Consider the following 13,831-nt stretch of genomic DNA (forward strand, 5'->3'; position numbering starts at 1 on the left):
CAATTTTAATTATGGTGGAGGAATCAAATTAAGTTAGCATTACTCTTGTCATGCAAAATTATCAACAATTACACGTTTTTGCATGTTCACATAATTAAAAATAATTTGGGGCATAAATGCCCACCCAAGAGCACATTCATTTGCTTTATGGGCTATTTCTTAGCCTAAAGTGCAACCTCAGACTAATTTTGGATGCAAGGGTATTTTTTTGTGCTAAAGGAAATGCTTTAAATGCAGAGTTATATTCTTTGTGTAATTCAATGTAATCTGGCATAGTTTTGCTGTAATTATGTGTAATTATGCTGCATCAAATTATGCATGTAATTTTGTATTACTCTTGTGACGCAACTGTCTGAAAATTATGTGATTATGCCCGTTTGGATACCCTGTAAACATTTTCTCAACAAGAGCACAGGCACTGAGAGCGAACTGCAGCTGGCTGCTTCTGTTCCTATTCTGTTGCATTTAGCACTATTTTCTGGTCACTTTTTAGGGTGACTTTCATGCTAAACAGGGCTAGTGTAGGTTTGTGATCCTCACTGAATTCCACATCATCTGGCATTATTTTGTTATAATTTCATATAATACTACACCACATTTTGCAAGTTATGTCCTTACACATAACCAATTTTTTAAGCACACCTCATTAAAATATGACTGACCACAAGTGTAAGAAAGATCATTATTATTTGGGTTGAGCAATTACCCCCTCCAAGAAAAATAACACTAACTTGTCAAGGTGAACCCCCCAAACTTAACCTGAGCTCAAACCCCTGGTATGTATGGCATACAGAAGGCAGGCCTATCCTGGGGCAATGTGTAAAATAGTTAAGGAGTACATAAATAGTAATAAAGTAAAAACAGCAAACAATAAACCTTGCACTAGAAAATGGAGTAAAATTATGTAAATAAAATGACACTAAAACAACATCATCCAATGAGTGGAACAGGAGATATGAAAAGAAAGCAATGCAGGTTATATAGTTATGAATGGGAGACAATTGAACATATAAGAATCACCTGCCTTGCCCTGCAGACGTAACACAGATATTGGATAAAACCCATTTTTATAACAAGAAGGATCTTCACATGCAGAAGAGCTGTCAGCGAGTCCCTGCTTGTCACTGACTACAGACTAACTACTTGTTTCATATTTTTTTTTACTTGTGGGGCATACAATTGGAATGCTCCCTCAGCTGATCTCCCATAGAATGTTGCATGTGAGGATGACAGCCAATTGAAGCCAGCCATTGGATAATCATTCTGCCTAATATTTATGCTATATGCCTCGCTACATTAACTATCTTTCGTTTTTATGTAAACATTTAAAATCTAGTGGTTTTATAGGACTAGTATTTTATGTGAATTAATTACTTTAGTGATTTTGAATACAATGGCTTTTAATAACTGAGTATCTATAAATAAATCTTAATAATAAATACATTATTAAGGGAAAGTAGCACCAAAACAGCACTAGGCACCAGCTAAAGTATACGGTTGTGGTAGACATGGACCTCTGCTCACTTTGAAGTAGACTATGATGGATCCCGAGCTTGGAGAAGCCAAGTGGGAGAGCCCAGACAATGATTTTACCTCTAGGTTTAGTTTGCAAAATACAAGACAAAATACTGGAGTGAGACAAAGCTGTAGGCTGTAGCCTACAAAGTCCTCCTAAAGCACCAAAGTCACTGAATGGTGTTCCACAAAATCTGTTGGTTTCTCAGTGGGAACATCTGAATTTCAGCCTAGAGTATTAGCTTTCACCAGGGAACTTTGAGCACCTTCAACTGGTCAATGTTCTCTTATGGATACTTACTCTTTTCTTCCAATGGAGCATAGCAGCAGGCTGTGCCCGATGAAGGCTCAGGAGGCTGGATACCTTCTCATGGGGGGGGGGGTAAACTGGATTTGTTGTTGCAGAGAATATTCAAGTGCGAGAGACCTGTTTCTTGAGCCAAGCAAAGTAAGGTTGGGTCTAGTGGTTGGTCCTGGTTCTCCGAAGGCTAGAAATCAATTTTTTTAAGTTAAAAACATTGAAGTGTCTTCCAGGCTTTAAGCAAGGTCCATCAGACTTTAGGGCTTGATCTAGCACAGGCCTTGAACAATATCCTTTCCAGGTCCACTTGTGCCTTGGCAAATGGAAATCAAGGAAAAGTATTTTATCAGCTTAGTGTGTGCCATGGCAACACAGGAGTTCAGCCCACTGTCCATTGGAGTCAATTTCTTTCCACTCAGTATAAACGATATAAAGCAGAGCATATCTAGGCCTACAGAGTGCCTCTCATGATACAGGTTACAGTAAACATGGACTGGTCCTCTTCAGATCTTCTGCACTCCCAGAAAATGTTCTTAGAAGGGTTCCTTGAGGTGCCAAATTAATAGTTGGGCCTGGCGAGTGGGTGGGGTAGCTCCTTACTCTCCCCTAACCAATGGGGTAACAGTTTCCAAGGGTAAACCTACCCATATTTCCAGTATTTTGTTTGCCATACTACATACAATGGCACGACGCACGTTGCTCCTAAAATTCAATATGGGGAACCCTTCCTCCCTTGTGCAGATCCCTTGTGTACACTCAGATGTACCGGCTGGAAAATAAACAGAACCTTCCTGTATCTCCATTCCAAATTTGTGGGCAGCTTCCTTCCTACTGGGCTTTGAGCCAGCATGGCTTGTGCTGGCCTGAGAAACAATGGCTTCCCATGTTTAAGGTATACTTATCATCTGTCTGTGAAAGAGTAGCCTCACCTTGGTCTTTTACAGGTTAATGAAGTTCCTAGGCCCACCCCAGCTGTCCTTCCTTCCAGGGAAAGAAAAACACCATCCCAACCCAGTCAAATGTCTCTTGTATGGGAGCAGTTTTCATAACTCATTATTAGGCAGGCATAGGTAGTCCAGCTGCACCAAGCTAAAGCTAATTAGCTTAGCTAAGGCTTTGGTGGGAGAGGTATACCTTTCTAAAAGTTACTTTTCAATACAAATCTGACTTCACCAATGAATTGAATTTTAAATTAATATGGAAATCGGACTGTAAATGACCATTTTATTTGTTTCCTGTCTCAAATGACATGTTAAAGTTTCTAGTCTGTACTTTGACATTTTCTAGGATCCAGTTACAGCCTTGCCAATGAAAATAGTTTTTGACAAGAAGTACTTAGGGATGATTTATTAATATCGGAAAGCCAGATTTTCTACCCATCAAAAAGAGTTATTTTGACAGGATTGACACCAGGATTTTGGACTACTGTAGTCAGGCTACACATGGTATTCCTGAAGCCATGATTTATAGGCTTACTTTGTGGAAGACACAATAGGTGCTGCATTCCACAGGTTGCATTTATCTTTGAGGAACTGGACGCATTTCTATACCATATACTAGGAGCTTGTTGGCAAGTTAATTATGTTATTCAGAGGGCAGCCAATTTAACTATGTTTAAAGGGAAGCGCAGACACTGCTGTTTAAAATGTGTAGAGTTCACTGAGTTCTAAGTCCAACAGATACAGTAACAATGTGGAGGGAATCACGCTAAAGATGACCTTTCCTTTCAGCATGTATTTCACTACTATTTAATCCACTGACTTCCCTAACTATCACATCAACTTTGAACATATCCAAAGGTACAGAAAATGCAGTGGTCTAGGACCAATAGTCAAAACTGATTTCAGGGAGTATACAATTATGGTTTGATTAAGAGGGGAAGATTGAGATTACCTGCTTTTTTGAGAAATAGTATGAGAGTTTCAGGTAGAAGACATGGTTTGAGTAAAGGTTTGTGTTTGGGGTTACAATAAAGAAATATTGAGCTAAGGATGTTGAATCAGTTGGAAAAATTGCTATAAAATGAGGGTAGTCATAGGACTATAGGTAAAAAAGATTCTAGGTTAGGGTACAGTTTTAGGAGTAGCATTATCATTTAGCTGAAGAATTAGGGTGATGAGTTACTGTGATGATAGGGATAGCTATCAGGAGAGTTCATGGAGATACACGGAGGTCTCAGTGGTACTGATTAATCTATGTGACAAGTATTGCTTTTTCATCTGGACCTCAGAACCTAGATACCACTGCACAGCTCACTGAAGTTCTCTTTGTGTGGAATTGACTATCAAGGCTGTGAGGATGAACAGTCAGGTCATAACCTTGGGGGCTGATCCAGATATAGTAACTTCTCCACAGGGTCAGATCACACAAGGTATCCTGCTGGTAGAGATATCGAACTACAGGTGTTTCACTCAAATGCTAGCCATCAGATGTGTTCACACTCTGGACCGTCAGGTCGAGTCACATTATGGAGTTCTATCTCACCCATCACAAATAATGTCAATGCTGTCTACTTTTGCAAGCCACCTGAGATCTACCAAGTCTCACAGATTATTTTTGAACCAAGTGTTCCAGACACATGTGAAATAAAATCCAACACTATCACCTGTCAGAACTGTTTCCCTCCCTGGATGTCTTTTGGCAGTCTCCATGCTGTTGTTTTTCAACAATAATTAAACATGTTCACCTCTCATTAGTTACCTTCACAGAAACACATTTCCAAAGCCTTATCAGGTTTTTACAAATAAATATTGTATGAGATTACTTCTGTCCAATGCTTTGTACAAGCTTCAAATTGTGACCATTATTTGGCTTACCTCTATCTCGGACATAGTTCCACATTGTAGTTTTCCAAATATTTGCACAGCTGAACATTTCAACATGCTTTAGCCAGGGCATCTGCCAAATCCTCTATTGTTTCATTATGAGAGACAGCTTGTTTTTCAGGTTTATTTCTTTCCTTATTCAAAACAAATAGTGAATTAGAAAATATAGAATTAGACCTTCAAAAAACTGAGGGTCATTACTATATTCAACACATATGCGTGTATTTCCTGAGTCTACAACTTTAGAGGGATCGGAGTACCACAGACGTTTAATCCCAATATCACAGCCTGGAAGACATTTTAGGCTGAAATCACAAAGAAAGTCATACACTGCATCAACATACTTTCCATCTAGCATGGGTGCAGGGTTTTGATTTTCAAACATAAAAAAAATCGATTGTGGGCTTACTTTGAGGTTAAATATGGCATAAATCTGCCCCCTTGGCTCCTAAGTTGAGCCTTGTTGCTCGTTGCTAAGCTACCAATGGTTGAGCTGAGGTTAACTTATTGAGACCTACTGACCTAGTGTGGGTTAGAGGCCTAATGCTAAGTATGGGTACTTACTTGCCCTCACCAATAATTCACTTTCCAACAGCCAGGTAAAACAAGTTGCTGCTTTGCCTTACTCTTCCCTAGTGCATGAGTGGAGCATGAGTGTTCCCATGCATCCACATGTGGATTTTGGTGCATTCCCAGATTTATCATTAGTAGAAGACTTCAAACCACTAGGTCTCTCCAGGGAAAGCATAACGTGGAGAAATAAGCTTATTTCATAATGTTTTTCCTCTTTCTACATGTACTGAAATCTGTGGCACACATAGAAAGAGGAAAAGCCTTAGAATAATCATTTTGTGCTGGGAGGTGTCCCTTCCTCAACAAAAACAATCCTTTCTACAATGCATTTAAGCTCAGCAGCATTTTCTGCACCAGCACAGGCAGAGAGCAGGAATGCACTGCACAATGTTAAATACAGCACATTCCTACCCTCTCCCCTTCACACAACACAATGCAGCAAGGTAGCTTGATATATTGCATGAATATTTCATAAATATGGCCCTTAAATTTATTTCTAAAAAAATACTAACGAAGAAGCCTATTAAAAAATAAATAAAATAAGTACAAGAATGCAGTCAAGTTTAAAGTAGGACTTCTATGTTACACAGTTCCGTGAGGACAAGCTCTATGGGAGGCTTACCCAAAGTACAATGATTCACATGGGTTTTTATGTCTCTGCTACATTTTGTATAAATAAAAGCCAATCGAGCATCACCTGGAGTTGGGACTGTTCAAATATTTAATCAATCATTAATGAACAACTGACTTCTTGCTATATTTGGATATTGTTTTTTTAAATGTTCTGCATTCAAATCAAATCAGCAGTACACTCATAATTCCAGGACTTCCTTTATTTTTCAAGACCTTGGGTCATTGCAAGCTAAGCATGAGTCATCAGGCCTTCAGACATTCGGCAAGCTCATTATTAAGTGTTACAAAATGGAACCTGAGATAAAATTGCTTGCATATCCACTCCTCTGACACTTAATAATGTAATTTAATCAATTTCAAGGGTCATCATTGTTTTTTCTTCCTGCTCGATGGTAGGTTCTGCTGAATCAAATTAAATTCTACATATGGCCCTGCTAGCTGTTGTGCTTACAGATCTGTATATTAAAAGAAATATACTGGGATATAGCATAGGGGAACATGCTCAACAACTTCTGTAAAGTGAAATTTTCTTTTCTACTAATTGCTCAGCATAAAATCTGGACATAACAAAGATATGTAACAGCTGCCATACTATCTTCCTCCTTGATGCAGGTGAAAATAAGTTGAATTTCTACATATGAGGAACACTCCCTTGCATCCAACTACCTCTGGAGAAGGTATTGAACTGTGCCCAAACTTCCCCTTCGAATGTTTGAATGTGTCAACACAACCTTAAAAGTGCTATTTAACGTAAACATGTTTCTGCACTGAGGTATTTTTCTAATTTTCTGTAATATAATGTAAATATCATTATATGGCTGGTGTTGTTCATAATGACAACAGGAGAGATAGCAATGAAAGGACAGATCATATGTATAATAATGTCACTATTTACTGTTCTATTCTCGGACTGGGATTCTTACGTCCTTTTTTTGGGCGTAATATCAAACTAGGCTACTAGGGTCGGGTATTCTTGCCGTAGCCTTCTGATGGTAGATGAAGTGGAATTTGTCTACTGGGTATTCCCTGTCTAATCAAATAATTTTATTTTTTTATTGCTGTGTTATAATAGCCTTCATCATAAAACATTTCCTTTGTAAAAGCACAGAGTTCGTCAATGGTACTACAAGATTAACCACATTGTCTTTGGTGCTGGTAGGCAGAGGTTTGTAATCTTATGTGATGTTTGGTTGCAAAGTAGTAGGTTTTTCAACCTTAAAGTGTATCCTATTGATGTAGTGAAATATGCAAGTAGCACTTTCTTAAAGCTGATGAAACTGCTGTCAGAATGTCTCTCTTTGTGTGAGAGTCATGAACTGATGACCTCAGCAATGTCAGTTGCTGGCATTTCATGGGATAGACCTTTCCAAAAAACTTTAAGGCAATAGCGTCTGGCTTGGTCCTTTGCATACACCAAATCATCTAGGTGTAAGATGTGTCTTGTAGTTGATGGTGAATCAGATGTTGAAGACAGAGCAGTGGCACACAATTCTTCCTCATTTCTACCTCATCCGATAGTTATGATGGGTGCAGTAGAGATTCTTTGCAGGTACTTTGATATATGGGAAATATATGGAGTCTTGGAACCCCAAAGCACTGAATCAGTTCTAGTTCTCTCAAAAGGTATTTAGCACAGTTTAAGATATTACAGTTTGCCTCTGTTCACGTGGAAGCAATCACTAGTACATATTTGAGTTTGTTGTTGAAATGTAACAACATTAATTTGCAAACTTTCAAAAGAACAGCCTCTCAACTTGTGTGGGCCTATGAAATAAAAAGTATAATTGATGGAAGTAGAGTATCTGTATACATAGTTGCACATTTGGGCCCACACATATACCCCTCCGCTGTTAAAACACATCAACCTTGAGACCTAAACTCACTTACACATTGGGGAATGTGTTGGACACTGAGGAGGGGTCATATTTACTAGTGCCACTCCAAACACAGCCACACTGGTGGAAGCATTGAACTCTGGGAAGTTCAGTTTACTAACCCCATAACAAATATAGTCATATTGCAAAAAGTGTAGTCTCAGAGGTGATGGTCGTCACATTTATAATTCCCACGTCAAATTTAGCTACACTGGAGAAAGTGATGGTGTGATGTCCACGCCAGAAGTGCAGTAGCATTTTATGTATTGCAATAAGGTGAACATAAATCTATAATGTTTGTGATGGAGTACTCTCTGCCAAACTCCAATTCAAGCATTCTATCATGTATCTTCAGAATGTTGAATTTCACAGGATACTCTCCTATTGTGAAAAGCTGTTTGAGTATGACAGGAGCTCTGGGGAGCAAAATAGCATCATACACATAGACCGAATGTATATATTTTCATTACAGACTGATAACTTTAGTTGCAGAGATCACAGTTGCTCATATATCGCTAATATATGTGCAGAATTGACTGGGCTGAGAAATCTGTCTTGTTTGCTTTCTCTTTGAGTTTGGATTTTTAGCACTTTTCAGTTTAGCTTCATTTCCATTGTGCTGCTAAATTTGCATATATCTCTAATATGTCTGTCTGGGGTAGTTTTAGATTTTTCAAATGATGTGTCCACAAACTATGTCAAATTAATTTTTAAGATGAGAAAATATGAGTTTAAGTGGAATCTTTCTTCGGTACTTTTTCCTCTATATTTCTGGGCAAATGCACCTTTGTTTAGTACCCAACAATCATTTCTGGAGCTTCACAGTTATGCAATCAAGCAAACCTGAGACTGAACTTACCAGCAAGTCCTTCGTCATGTTTCACCCAATTCACTGGAATCACTGCCAGTAGATCACCTAAAAATAAAAAGATTAATGTCACTTTTTCAGGAAAAGGAATCTGCTGTGTGTATCTCTCACTCCACCCTCGTTGACTTAAGCGCGAATTGAGTGTTCAAAGTAAAACAAACCTGTTAGAGAATCTGGCATTCACAAGTGACAACATGATTGTGTATTATATATTATTTTTTTATAAATCATGTCCATTGGAATAATGAATAATATAATTAACAGCTTATCAATAATTATACACAATTTGAATGTCTCGAACATATTTCATCACCCATCCTGGCACTACTAGTTTCATGTAAATTGTTCTTCTATTGCCATGGTTGAGTGTGTTTTAGTAATTTGTTATTCACTAATATGCCAAGGTAGTCAATGCCTCCCCTCATACCTTATGGAGACTTCAGGTTCGAAGTCAAACCTCCACATTTCACTGCCCCGTCTAGCAGCCAGTCTCTATCTATTCTGAACCAATTGCACCAATACTTTACACACCTTTTATTGGCAAGGTGTTTAATGGAGTGAAAAGGGTGTCAGCTCATAACTTGCAGGTGTTTCACTAAAACTACAATATATTTTGTATCAATGGTTTATGCAAAAGCCTATTTATACTTTCCTTTCTTCTTTCTACAGGACAATACACATTATATCGCGTTCTTCATAGGTATGCCTTCAGCTGCTGCACATACAAAATAATAAAAATGTTACTTCTCATTCCTGTTAGAATGAGCTTGAAAGAAACACAGCAATCCATGTATATTAGAAGCTGACCTTATTTGTGCTTCTATGCCTTTCTTTCCAGACTCACCATGTTACCAAAATACATCTATGTGTTCCTGAATCCACTCTGACACATCTGAGGAAGGTCTTGAATTCTTCCACCTACCACTTTAAAGCATTAATGAACCAAAGAGGCATAACCAAATCACTTCCATCCTGGTGTACCTGCACTGGCTGCCCTCCCTTCCTACCCTACATTCAGGGGCATATAAATACTCCGTTTGCGCCGGAATTGTGTAGTTTTTTTTTACGCAATTTCGACGCAAAACTAACTCCATATTTATACTTTGGCGTTAGACGCGTCTAGCGCCAAAGTCCATGGAGTTAGCGTCATTTTTTAGCGTGGACACCTACTTTGCGTTAATTATATGCAAGGTAGGCGTTCCCGTCTAAAAAATCGACTCCGAGGCATGTGCGTGGGATTTATACTCCCGGGCAAAAATCACGCCCGGGAGTGGGCGGGTCTAAAAAAATGACGTACGGCCGCTTTTGCGCCGTTTTTTAGCGCCTGCAAAAGGCAGGCGTTAAGGGACCTGTGGGCTCTGAAGGAGCCCAGAGGTGCCCCCCCATGCCCCCAGGGACACCCCCTGTCACCCATGCCCACCCCAGGAGGACTCCCAAGGCTGGAGGGACCCATCCCAGGGACATTAAGGTAAGTTCAGGTAAGTGTTTTTAAAAAAAAAAAATTGTGGCATGGGGGGCCTGATTTGTGCCCCCCTACATGCCACTATGCCCAATGACCATGCCCAGGGGACAGAAGTCCCCTGGGCATGGCCATTGGGCAAGGGGGCATGACTCCTGTCTTTGCTAAGACAGGAGTCATTTCTATGGGGGTTGGGAGTGAAAAAAAATGGCGCAAATCGGGTTGAGGCGAAAAAATTGCCTCAACCTGACTTGCCCCATTTCTTGACGCCCAAGCTCCATATCCCCCTACGCCGGCGATGCCTGGTGTACGTCGTTTTTTTTAACGCACACCAGACGGCGCCGGCGGCTAACGCCGGCTAACGTCATTCAATAAATACGGCGCCCGCATGTCGCTTCAGAATGGCGTTAGCCGGCGCTAATTTTTTTGACGCAAAACTGCATTGGCGCAGTTTTGCGTCAAAAAGTATAAATATGGGCCTCAGTGTCTAGCCCTACGTTGGTACTTTTTTTTATTTCCCATGCAGTACGTCGTGCTTTCTTTGCTGCACCGTTACTACCCAGTTATCACCCTTGTTTTCACCTGCATGCTACTGAATTTATTTTATTTTTTATCCTTTTCTTTTTGTAGTTAATTTCATGTTGTAATTCATTAAATGATTTTATTTACAAGGGTTCTTTTATTTTTGTCAAGGGTCAAGACATCCACGATTCTCAATCTAGTATAACATTTTTTTCTATGGGGAAGGTGGCAGTACTTTTTTTTGGATGCGCCAAAACCATCATGTATTGTAAGGGGAGGCAAAGGGCCTAGCAATCACTATCTCTGTTCCAGAGAGGCATGCCTGAGCCTACAAGACTACATGACTTTGTCACTGTTCCTGACATAGTCATGTAGTCACACAGGCATACATTGTCTAGCAATATATGTTGTCATGTGGCTGCAGCTCGCTACCACAATTTGTGTGACCCAGCTGATCAGTAATGTACTCTTAATTCCTATTGCTGCTGGAGGAAATGTAGCAATTGTAATGGATTCATGCTGCTCATTGCAAAATTCAAGAAAACTCAAGACATCTTATCCAAAATAAAAAGATTGAGATTTTCTGGCTATCTCATTTCTTCATTCTATGTAACATGATCTGACCTATTTTTAATCTGTGTCTCAAAGTACATAGATAATATTCTTGAGTTTAGGAGCTAGTAGCTTCACACACATACAATGATACACACATGTACATACAGAACAAGATCAACACATCAACGGATCAACAGCCCTTTACAATCAAAACAATATATCAACAACATCGACATCACAGAAACACAACAGAGTTATGTAACAGCAACAAAACAAAGACAACAGACTATAGTGACAGCAGCAACCCAACAGTGCAGCAAAACCTAATAAAACAGTGACAACACATCCCACAAATGCAACTAAAAAGCAACACAAAAAATATTAAAAAATAAATGAACATAACACAACACAGCAACACATGAGAACAGAAAAAAGCAAACCAATACATGTTTAAACATCATAATATAAACAATGACACAAACACAAGTATTGTTTAAAAAAGGAAGTAGTCAGTAGTGATAAAGGGGTTCCTCACGTTCCCAGATGTGTAACCATTCAAAAACAAAAGGAGAGATTCCCTACTATGCTTGCTTATCTCTCGATACCTGGCCCAGGGGGTCACCCTATGGTGCTAAAGGACTCTCACTCACCGTAATTCCCAAAGGCATGCTTTATCATAGTCCTTGTGAGAAATGGGGTCTTTGGTTGGCAGTCAGGATACCCCCGTCCAAACAAGTACCCTCACTCTAGTCTGGGTAAAGGAGAATCATCCTCAGCTATCCCCCGCTCACCCCCTTGGTAGCTTGGCATGAGCAGGCAGGCTTAACTTCACACACAATAACTTAATGAAAACACTAAGAAATTACACAACACAGGTTTAGAAAAATAGGAAATATTTATCTAATCAAAACAAGACCAAAATGACAAAAATCCAACATACACAAGTCAAGTTATTAATTTTAAAAGAAAAATAGTCTTAAATCCTTTTCTGAATAGGTAAAACACTGTTAGCATTGAAAAGTACCTGGGTAGCATCAAAATAACACGCATCGGCAAGTGTGCATCGAAAAAGGTAAGCTGTGCATCGATTTCTCACCCGCAAGCAAGATCGTGCGTTGTTTCTCCTTCCCCAGTCAGGTTGGCGTGCATCGGTTTCCTCTCCGCAGGAGAGCGATGCATCGATCCGAGCAGCACTCAGATCCGGGCAGCGCCCAGCAAGGTTCGCCTCAAAAATCCTGCTGTGCGGTGATAGCAAAACTGCGATGTGTGGGTTGCGACGTTACCAGCCTCTGTTAGCAATGCGGAGTGTCGTTTCTCCAGCTGCAAGCGTCAATCTTCCAGCCGCGCTGCAAACACTGCATCGATTTCAGCCACGGAGCCAGCGGTGCATCGTTTCTTCAGCTGCGTCTCGGATGTTGCGTAAGAAATATCCCCGCACGGCGGTCAGTGCGTGCATTTTCAATCTTGATCTGCCAGCTTCACCTGTCAAAGCCCTAGGAACTGAATAGGGCACCACTTGGCAGGGCAGGAGTCTCAGCAGAGAGTCCAGGTGCTGGCAGGGGAAGTCTTTGATGGCCCTGAGACTTCAACAACAGGAGGCAAACTCAGGACAAGACCTTGGAGATTTCTTCACAAGTAGGAATGCACAACAAAGTCCAGTCTTTGTCCCCTTTCACCAGGCAGAAGAGGCAACTGCAGGACAGCTCCACAAAGCACAGTCACAGGCAGGGCAGCACTTCTCCCTAGCTCTTCTCCAGGCAGAAGTTCAGCTTGATGTTCTAAAGTGATCTAAAGTCTGTGGTTTTGGGTGCCCTTCTTATACCCATTTTGGCTTTTGAAGTAGGCTTACTTGAAAGGAAAGTCTCTCTTGTTTGTCAAATCCTGCCTTGCCCAGGCCAGGCCCCAGACACACACCAGGGGGTTGGATACTGCATTGTGTGAGGACAGAAAAAACCCTTTGAGAGCAGGCACAGCCCTTTCAGGGGTAAGTGACCACTCCTCCTCTCCCTCCTAGCACAGTTGGCTCATCAGGATATGCAGGTTACACCCCAGCTCCCTTTGTGTCACAGTCTAGAGAGAGGTGCAAACAGCCCAACTGTCAAACTGACCCAGACTGAGAATCCACAAACAGGCAGAGTCACAGAATCAAATCAAATCAAATCATTAACATTTATAAAGCGCGCTACTCACCCGTGCGGGTCTCAAGGCGCTAGGGGGGAAAGGGGGGGTTTTCGCTGCTCGAACAGCCAAGTCTTTAGGAGTCTCCGGAAAGCGGAGTGGTCCTGGGTGGTCCTGAGGCTGGTGGGGAGGGAGTTCCAGGTCTTGGCCGCCAGGAAGGAGAAAGATCTCCCACCCGCCGTGGAGCGGCGGGTGCGAGGGACGGCAGCAAGTGCGAGGCCAGCGGAGCGGAGGGGGCGGGTGGGGACGTAGAAGCTGAGGCGTCTGTTGAGGTATTCCGGTCCCTTGTTGTGGAGGGCTTTGTGTGCGTGGGTGAGAAGACGGAAGGTGATCCTTTTGCTGACTGGGAGCCAATGCAGGTGTCTCAGGTGTGCGGAGATGTGGCTGTTGCGGGGTACGTCGAGGATGGTTTAAGCAAGCCAATGCCTCCTTTCTGAAAGTGGCATTTTCAAACACACAATCTTAAAATTAACTTTACTAAAAGATGTATTTTTAAAATGTGAGCTCAGAGACCCCAAACTCCACATG

This window comes from Pleurodeles waltl, chromosome 2_1 (assembly GCF_031143425.1).
Source record: "Pleurodeles waltl isolate 20211129_DDA chromosome 2_1, aPleWal1.hap1.20221129, whole genome shotgun sequence".
Taxonomy (NCBI): domain Eukaryota; kingdom Metazoa; phylum Chordata; class Amphibia; order Caudata; family Salamandridae; genus Pleurodeles; species Pleurodeles waltl.